Source organism: Neoarius graeffei, chromosome 5, assembly GCF_027579695.1.
Source record: "Neoarius graeffei isolate fNeoGra1 chromosome 5, fNeoGra1.pri, whole genome shotgun sequence".
Lineage (NCBI taxonomy): Eukaryota > Metazoa > Chordata > Actinopteri > Siluriformes > Ariidae > Neoarius > Neoarius graeffei.
This window is the reverse complement of record NC_083573.1, coordinates 56,748,097-56,758,920: the sequence shown is the minus strand read 5'-3', so window position 1 is coordinate 56,758,920 and position 10,824 is coordinate 56,748,097.

The window sequence follows — 10,824 nt, the reverse complement described above, 5'->3', positions numbered from 1 at the left end:
AATCACTCTCCCTCTTTCCTCAATCATTTCAAATGGTACCTTTCTGGTTTCAGCCATCTAAGAGTGGATTACAATTATTTGTCATATTAATTTGTCATGTGGGATAGTAAAAAGGACAAGATCATATGTTCAACTTGGTTCTGCCGATGATTCATAGCTCTGTCTCAAGGGCTGGATTAATATTGCACTGTAATTACTACATCCCCTACCATTAATGCTCAGGCCAAATGAAATCTTGTGAGTGAAGGATTTCATTAAAACAGAGAGCTTAAAAAAAATCACTGAACAACTACCTCAGTAAATGAGCAATTTAAAAAGAAATATTTTAAGTCCCTTGATACATAATTTACATAATTTTATTAGTGCATATTAATTTTAATAATACTAAATAACGCAATAAATATCTTTCAACAAAATTAGCACACCTTTGTAGTTTGGTTAAAATTTTGTGCAAGGATTAATTTACCAGAAGCGCCCATCTAAGCTTGCTTACCTTAATGTTGTTTGAATGTTCATAATCTACCATGATATAGGTTGACACTTTTTTTTTTAAATAGAGCAGAATTATTCTCACTGATTTCTCCATGTGAGGACAGGACATAAACAGTACTGGCAGATCCAGTGAGGGGGAAGAAAAGCTGGGCGTATGTTGGTGACAAACGTCATGCTGTCATCTAGCACACACTCTGCCTTTGCCCTGGGGATACACAGGCCACAGTGAGATGTAAGTCCGATTTAATCTGGACTGAAGGTGTACCAGCATCTGGAAATTTATTCATGATGAAGTGCAATTGTCATAGAAAATGTGTGTGTCTGAGACTCAGTCTTGCAGGTGGTTTGTTCATCGGAGGTCTGATTGGTGAGGGGGTGATGTTCAATGTTATTGACTTGGGCACATGGAGCAGGCCCTCCAGTTACATTCTTCTCATTCCTTGGTCTGATGCTGTGTCATGCCACATGAGAGCTGCACCAAGAGACTTACTGATACAATCTGACTGAAGATAAATTTCCTTTTTGAAAACATCAAAATTCCTCCAGTATGCAAATTAATGTTAAAGACACTTCAATTTGTTATATCCAATGCCCCTAGGCTTGTATGTGTGTGTGTGTGTGTGTGTGTGTGTGTGTGTGTGTGTGTGTGTGTGTGTACACATTTATATATATATATATATATATATATATATATATATATATATATATATATATATATATATATATATATATAGTGCTCAGTGTAAATGAGTAGGGGAGAGCGGGGTAAGATGAGCCAGGGGGCAAGATGAGCCACCCCCTGTTTCTAAGAAACAGTAAACAAATGTGACCATGTGACCACATTCAAAGGGGGGCGGGACCATTTACTTACACTTGTGGAGAGGAGCACCACATGTCAAACTAGGTGAGGGAGATATTTATAAAAATGTGTTTTTGTGCTTTCTAAGTCAATTCCATGTTTGTCCACAGTGAAGATGATTTAGAGAAGACAAAAGTAGAATAATATTTAGACACATTAGGGTTAAGTTAGTGGCTTTCTAAGCTATGATATGAATGCTAATAAAAATAATTTTGATTAGCCTAATCCCCTTTATTAGCATTTTTCTACAAAATGGTGGCCACGGGGTAAGATGAGCCATTAGATGTGGGGCAAGTTGAGCCACTGGCTCAACTTACCCCATTGGTGGCTGAGCTTACCCAATATGGATGACACTTAAGTTTTCACATTTACTGGTCATATATGACAACAACAACAACAAATAAATAACATGTTAATATAAATAATGTGTTTAAAAGGTTTTTAATAAATAAAATAATGCCCTCTGTTATTACAGGTGTGCATGATGCCACACTATACAAAAGAAAAACAGACAGAGCCGCACAATCCCGTGCAGTTTTGGAGAGAGCCGCAGAGGAAGTCAGGAAAGGCAGGCCTATTCAGGCTGTGGCGAGGGATATGCATTTGGACAGGATGACTCTGACTAGGTTCACTGAAAAGATAAAGAATGGAGAGGTAGAGACCAAGTTGGTGAAAGTGCATTACTTCATTGGCCAGATAATCAAATTGGATGTCTTCGAAATAGAGGCAAGATTTCTCAAAAGAAGCCGGTCATGCCATGGCTCTGCAAGAAAGCCAACCTTTGTCTTCAAAGAGAAAGATGAGGCTGTCCTGTCAAGACAGGATATTGTGAAAAAATTGCCCCGCCCCTTTACTGTTGGTGGGACAGCACGGAGGGAGAGGCAAATGGTGTTCCCTTGCAATTTGAATGCTTGGAACATTGAATAATGATGAAATGATTGAATGATTGATGGAATGATTGCTGCATGTTTTAGCAATGTTTTAACCTACTGAAAGAAATAAGATTTTTTGGCACTGCTCTACTGTTTTAGTAATTTCTATAATATAGTATATCTCTCATTCCCTCTCTAACCATCCCTCTTTCTATCTATCTATGCATATCTCTCTCTCTGTCCATCTATCTATCCCTCCCTATCCCATCTCGTTCTATCACCTCTCTCTTCATCTCCCCTTCTCTATGCAACGGCCCTATCCCCCACTTGATTGACTTGACTTGATTCATTGATTGCACTTCTAATAATAAAAGTTGTTTACTTTGTTAACCTAACATGTTTTGTGTTGGCTCAATTTACCCCACACAGTGGCTCATCTTACCCCGTGCATGGGGTAAGTTGAGCCACTTGACATTTTTTTTTCAAGAGGTAATATCACTCTAACCATAAGAGCTTATCAATTATTTTTTGCTCAGATAGTAACAGTACACTTTGAAATTTGGTATGGTGTGTAGACTGGAAGCAAAAATGGCTTTAATATGTAGTTATGATGAAAAATGTAAAAAGTGGCTCATCTTACCCCGCTCTCCCCTACACCCCCTTTGAAAAGTAACATTTTAAACAATATCTCAATGAACACAAACAATTTCCAAAATGTTGACAAGACAAAGTTTAATATAACATCTGTTTAACTTATAACCTGAAAGTAAGGTTAATAATATAACTTAGATTACACATTTTTCAGTTTTACTCAAATTAGGGTGGTGCAAAAATGAGTACACACCACAACAAAAACTACTACATCTAGTACTTTGTATGGCCTCCATGATTTTTAATGACAGCACCAAGTCTTCTAGGCATGGAATGAACAAGTTGGCGACATTTTGCAACATCAATCTTTTTCCATTCTTCAACAATGACCTCTTTTAGTGACTGGATGCTGGATGGAGAGTGATGCTCAACTTGTCTCTTCAGAATTCCCCATGGCTGTTCGATTGGGTTCAGATCAGGAGACATACTTGGCCACTGAATCACTTTCACCCTGTTCTTCTTCAGAAATCCAACAGTGGCCTTAGATGTGTGTTTAGTCATGTTGGAAAAGTGCACGACGACCAAGGGCACGGAGTGATGGTAGCATCTTCTCTTTCAGTATAGAGCAATATATCTGTGAATTCATGATGCCATCAATGAAATGCAGCTTCCCGACACCAGCAGCACTCATGCAGCCCCACATAAGGACACTGCCACCACCATGTTTCACTGTAGGCACCATGCATTTTTCTTTGTATTCCTCACTTTTGCGATGCCATACAGTTTTGAAGTCATCAGTTCCAAAAACATTTATTTCGGTCTCATCACTCCAGAGTATAGAGTCCCAGTAGGCTTCATCTTTGTCAGCATGGGCCCTGGCAAACTCTAGGTGGGCTTTTTTGTGCCTGGGCTTTAGGAAAGGCTTCTTTCATGGACGGCATCCATGCATGCCATTCCTCTGCAGTGTACACTGTATTGTCTCATTATCTCATCTCATTATCTCTAGCCGCTTTATCCTGTTCTACAGGGTCGCAGGCAAGCTGGAGCCTATCCCAGCTGACTACGGGCGTGTGGCAGCGGGGGCGTGGTCAAGCGTCAGTCTGTGACCGGAGGGCAGAGTCAGGGAAGGTAAGTGGCAGAATCACTACACCTGATGTCAATTAACCGGTGTTTCTGTGTCTTCCCCAGTGACCGCGCCCTATATAAAAAGAGAGAGAGAGAGCAGAGGGGGTGGCACGGTGCCGTAGTGGTTAGTGCTGTCGCCTCACAGCAAGAAGGTCCTGGTTCAAGCCCCGTGGCCGGCGAGGGCCTTTCTGTGTGGAGTTTGCATGTTCTCCCCGTGTCCATGTGGGTTTCCTCCAGGTGCTCCGGTTTCCCCCACAGTCCAAAGACATGCAGGTTAGGTTAACTGGTGACTCTAAATTGACCGTAGGTGTGAATGTGAGTGTGAATGGTTGTCTGTGTCTATGTGTCAGCCCTGTGATGACCTGGCAACTTGTCCAGGATGTACCCCGCCTTTCGCCCGTAGTCAGCTGGGATAGGCTCCAGCTTGCCTGCGACCCTGTAGAACAGGATAAAGCGGCTAGAGATAATGAGATGAGATGAGATGAGATGAGATGAGATGAGATGAGATGAGATGAGATGAGATGAGAGAGCAGAGGAGGAGAGCTCTCTCCCCAACCAGACGACTGATGTGTGTGTGTCTCTCTGAGTGTCTGGGAAGAGTGAACGCTCCGGCCCGATCAAGGGCGGTTCCTGGTGCGTCAGGGATCCGGACCACCGCGCCCACCTCCATTACCTAGCACTGATGCTGGAGGTGCCCTGGCTCCCTGCAGCGCCAGCAAACTGGCCCGGTCTCTCTCTCTGCACCGGTGCTCTGGGGCTCACTCACCTGAGGGGGGGGAGAGACAGACATGGAAGCGGGAAACGGGAGGGCAACGCGGGTGCGGCAGGCCAGCTGGGGTGGAGCCGGCCCCCGCCTCCGCGGTGGGGGAACGGGGTGAGGATGAGACACAGAAGGGGAGGGGGAGAGAGAGAGAGAGAGAGAGAGAGAGAGAGAGAGAGGAGAAGAGGAGATCTGCGATCCTGCCATGGGAACAGCCGCCAAATGATCCTCCGCCAACTCAATGGCCTGATCCAGCGACGCCGGGCGATGGCACTGGACCCACTCCGCGGTCCCTTCGGGAAGTCGTGCGATGAACTGCTCCAGTGCCACCAGATTGATGATTCCCTTGGCGTCGTGGTTGTCAGCCCTCAGCCACTGCTGGCAGGCGTCCCGGAGTTGCTGGCCAAACGCAAATGGGCGGCCGACCTCCTCTAGGCGTAGATCGCGGAAGCGCTGGCGTTGTTGTTCTGAGGCGCGCCCCACACACTGGAGGACGGCCCGGCGCAGGTCCGCGTAGACCAGCCAGCTGTCGGCGGGGAGCTGTAGCGCGGCCAGCTGCGCCTCGCCCATTAGCAGGGGGAGGAGGCGCATCACGCGCTGTTCCACCAGCCAGCCCCAGGCCTCTGCTGCTTGCTCGAAGAGTGCTAGGAAGGCCTTGGGGTCATCATGCAGGCCCATCTTTGTGAGGGTGAGGTGGGGTGGGCCTGCGGCGGTGGAGGTGGTGGACCCCGCCTACGCGAGGAGGTGCTGGAACACCTGACGATCTTCCTGTTGCGCCAGCACCAGGGCCTCGAACCTTTGTGCTTGCTCCTTTCGGAGGTCGACCAGTGCCTGGTGCTGGCTCCGTTGGGCTGTGGCTAGGGCATGGACCAGGTCCGCGAAGGGGGAGGACTCCATGGGGCTGTTCTCCTCTGTGCTCCTTTCCGGGTTTCAGCACCACTGTAGAACTTTGCGCGGGTGGGTGGAGCACAGAAGTACGGCAGGACAGAACTGAGTTGAAAAAACTCTTTATTATAACACTTTTCAGCATTCACTCTTCCCAGACACTCAGAGAGACACACACACATCAGTCGTCTGGTTGGGGAGAGAGCTCTCCTCCTCTGCTCTCTCTCTCTCTCTTTTTATATAGGGCGCGGTCACTGGGGAAGACACACAAACACCGGTTAAATGACATCAGGTGTAGTTATTCTGCCACTTACCTTCCCTGACTCCGCCCTCCGGTCACAGACCGACACTTGACCACACCCCCACTGCCACAGGGCGAAAGGCGGGGTACACCCTGGACAAGTTACCAGGTCATCACAGGGCTGACACATAGACACAGACAACCATTCACACTCACATTCACACCTACGGTCAATTTAGAGTGACCAGTTAACCTAACCTGCATATCTTTGGACTGTGGGGGAAACCGGAGCACCCAGAGGAAACCCACGCGGACACGGGGAGAACATGCAAACTCCACACAGAAAGGCCCTTGCCGGCCACGGGGCTCGAACCCAGACCTTCTTGCTGTGAGGCGACAGTGCTAACCACTACACCACCGTGCTGCCCACGCTGTATTGTGTCACGGGAAATAGTCAACCCAGTTTGGCTTTCTACTTCTTTAGATAACTGCAGTGAACTTGCATGCCGATTTTCTTCAACCCTTCTCATCAGAAGACGATCCTGTCGAGGTGTTAACTTCCGTGGACAACCTGGACGTCTCTGTGAGATGGTTGCAGTTTCGTCTTTCTTAAATTTTTGTACCACTTTTGCTACAGTATTCTGACTGATAAGTAAAGCTTTGCTGATCTTCTTGTAGCCTTCACCTTTGTGGTGGAAAGAAATTATTTTCTTTGGGGAATTCTGAAGAGACAAGTTGAGCATCACTCTCCATCCAGCATCCAGTCACTAAAAGAGGTCATGGTTGAAGAATGGAAAAAGATTGATGTTGCAAAATGTCGCCAACCTGTTCATTCCATGCCTAGAAGACTTGGTGCTGTCATTAAAAATCATGGAGGCCATACAAAGTACTAGATGTAATGGTTTTTGTTGTGGGGTGTACTCATTTTTGCACCACCCTAATTTGAGTAAAACTGAAAAATGTGTAATCTAAGTTATATTATTAACCTTACTTTCCCGTTATAAGTTAAACAGATGTTATATTAAACTTTGTCTTGTCAACATTTTGGAAATTGTTTGTGTTCATTGAGATATTGTTTAAAATGTTACTTTTCAAAGGGAGTGTACTCATTTACGCTGAGCACTGTGTATATATATATATATATATATAAAATCTGCTTCACTGAAATGATCACCCAACTGAACACAAAGAATTTGTAATTACTAAAGTCCAATTCCTTAATTTGCTGCTGAGTGATATTACACTACGATACAGTTACATGCAGATCTATACAGCGGCAAGTTTCCCAAAAGCATCGTAGCACATAGATCATCATTAAATAGTAGAGCGAGCAGCACAATGAACACTCTCTCTCTCCTAGTTAAGATGGTCTTAGCATTAAGAGGCTTTTGGAAAACCCACCACAGACTAGTTTACTGTCTCATCTGTGTCTTAATATCTAATGTTAAAATCTGTTAAGTGTTGTATATCAGTGTAGAAGGAGAATGAAGGTAGAAAACTTTTTTTTTCCAAGGTGGTCCCTGTGCCTGAGAGAACAACATGTTTGTCCTTGAGAGTGCATATCCACTAGCTCTCACTGTGATTTATTGTGTGTATTGTTGTGCTTTTCAATATTGTTCAATAGCCAGGTGCTGATTACCTTTCTCCACTTCCTTGTCAGACTGTGGCTTGCTGCCCCGCAGCACCAGGGGCTTTTTAATTGGTTCTGAGAGGATTTTGCCCCCTTTCATCAATGACAAATTTGATCATTTTGAGGGTTAGGAAGCAGGGAAAAAGACAGTCACAAATGCTACACTTCTACCTCATACCTTGTAGTCTTAGAGGTGTCTTTAAGAGCTTTCAATCAAAACTGATTGTAGTGCGGAGAGAAAGAGAAAAGGAATGTGGTGAGTTTTACCTGATAAGTTATATATACCGTATATATATATATATATATATATATATATATATATATATATATATATATATATATATATATATATATATGGGTCCGTCTCAGAAACTGGTCTCTCCTTTGGGACATTATGGTCAAAAAATACATTTTCTAATTTTACTTTTTTTTTTGCATTTACCTAACACTCAATGTTTCTTTTGTCATGTTTAATAAGAATAAAGATAGCATCTTGCTTTATCTGGCCTCCACTGTGGAAAATTATTTTGATTACAATTCAAATGCTTTTGTAAAATTGATTTACATATAAAATAACTCCATCATGAAGAATTAAAGCCCCTCCTTCACAGATGAGTGAAAATATTGAATAAATTTCCTCTTTTTGATTGCTTGGGTTAAAAATGCCAAATTATGATGACTGAATTGACTATTCACTTAAATATGAATAATATGATACATTTTGGGTATTTGATATGGCGAAATAGGACACAATGGAAAAATCAAGAACACACGGGAAAGATGAGAATAACGGCGGTGGTAAAAGAACAGCGACTGTACCGGCTGAAGGTCGCGCGGGTCTCTGCTGCGGCGTGCGAGCAATGGGACATCATTACCGCACCGGACGGAGCAAAATGACTGGCCGTAGATTCTATCAAAAGTTCGATCTAAATTGACCATAGTTACAAAATATTGGCCAAAAATACGCAAACACTACGAAATATGAAAGTAAGATGAAAAAGAAACATTCTATTGCCTTATACTGCCAGACTAAAACAAAATAAAACCTGTCAAAACTCACCTTTTCAGTGATAACGTCCGAACAGATCACTCGCGTAACAGAGAGACCGCAAATGGAAGCACGATCAACTCCTAACTGTTGGAGTGGAAAATTTCATTCTACACATGCAAATTGTTAATGTGTGTCCTTCCCCGCACACAAATAACGCACTGCGGTTAAAAAAATAGACCACAGCTCATTTTATAGCTCAGAAATTCATATAAGACCAGCTACCATCGTAACATATTCTGTAAGAAACACATTCTATACCTAACTTTCAGCTTTCGTTTTAAAAAACAAAATCACAGATTTATAATTAAATTTTTATATGGCATAGTGATTTTAAGTTGGGCGGCACGGTGGTGTAGTGGTTAGCGCTGTCTCCTCACAGCAAGAAGGTCCGGGTTCGAGCTCTGTGGCCGGCGAGGGCCTTTCTGTGTGGAGTTTGCATGTTCTCCCCGTGTCCACGTGGGTTTCCTCCGGGTGCTCCGGTTTCCCCCACAGTCCAAAGACATGCAGGTTAGGTTAACTGGTGACTCTAAATTGACCGTAGGTGTGAATGTAAGTGTGAATGGTTGTCTGTGTCTATGTGTCAGCCCTGTGATGACCTGGCGACTTGTCCAGGGTGTACCCCGCCTTTCGCCCGTAGTCAGCTGGGATAGACTCCAGCTTGCCTGCGACCCTGTAGAACAGGATAAAGCAGCTAGAGATAATGAGATGAGATGAGATTTTAAGTTACTACTTTTGGTGAGGTCGTGACCTTGACCCTGAGGCTTTCCGTTTAGATCAAAACACACGATCATATTGGTTTTGGGTCTGCGGAAAATGGAGTTATGGTGATCAAATATTTTGCATGATGTTTTATTACGGTTATGATTATTCTGTGAGCGCACCAAAATCCTTAGGTGTATAAAGTTCCAACTTAAAATACAATTAGTGATAACTGTAGACTTTTCAGTGGACTACAGCCTTTTTAAGGGAATGCGATGTAGTCAACCGTTTATCATGTCCCAGATCAAGCCGCCATTTTTCCACAAATTTGCAGAATTTTTGCCAAATTCTGAATAGAGTATTCACATCAAAGATTTAGTTTTATCTGTATTATTTCTTTCATCATTTTATTTCAAATTAAAACCAATATCACCATTCAAAACTGTATAGTTTATTGACTGTGAGTATATTTAGTGGGGTACCCCCACAGTACCCAGTTTCTGAGACAGACCCATATATATATATATATATATATATATATATATATATATATATATATATATATATATATATATATGTGTGTGTGTGTGTGTGTGTGTGTGTGTGTGTGTGTGTTGTAAATAGAAAACCATAAATTATATAATTTTAATTCTCCTAAATAACTAAATGCATGTTCTTGTTCCACTTAAATTATATTTGTAAAAATGCTTAAACAATAAAAATATATTCCACCAAGGCCAGGTGAGGAAAAACTATTCAGTAGCATCCTTAAAAGAAAACCTAACTATTATTAGTAGTATTCAGTAGCACATTTTTTTTATTTTTTTATCTTGAGCCTCTACATCTCTGTCACTACTTATATATAAGTTCAGGACACACTGTGCTATAGGCTTGGGTATCATCACATCACAGAATATCGCATAAATAATATGAAGCTTCATTATTACATATCACCACTAAAATAACTTTTACAAAAAGTAAAAAAAAAATACTTTGAGGTGTTCCTAAAACATTCTGAATGTCTGCAGCTTTAATCATGAACATGAACTATGCAATTTGTGCCATAATCAAATAAATGATTGATGGGCTGGCGTGTTTGCAGATATTGCCCTCTTCAGGCTCGCACAGGCCACATCAGTCGTAATGTTCAGGACAGGCAGTGACACAGCAGGCCAACAGTGTCGATTTGAGGCACACTGGATTCTCTATGATGGATGGTTGAGTTGGGCTGACTTTATTGCTGTCCTAATAAAAGCTGCCCTCCAATCCACATGGCTGGGAGTGGTTCTCGAAAACATTGCTGTCTTTAAGAGAAAAACTGCTCCATGTGTCAAAAAGAACAATGTTTCTCTGAAGACAGTACCTCACCTCAGCAGCACTGAGAGCTATATTTGCCTCTTGCAATTTCTTTTGTGCAAAGGAAAGCACTTAAAATATAATGTTCCTCTTGAATTAAATTTTGCACGAGGTGAAAGAAAGAAAGAAAGAAAGAAAGAAAGAAAGAAAGAAAGAAAGAAAGAAAGAAAGAAAGAAAGAAAGAAAGAAAGAGGCAAAGAGGCGAATTTTTAAAATACTGAAAATGTTCATTACAGGGCACATAGTTGAGACACAATAATTAA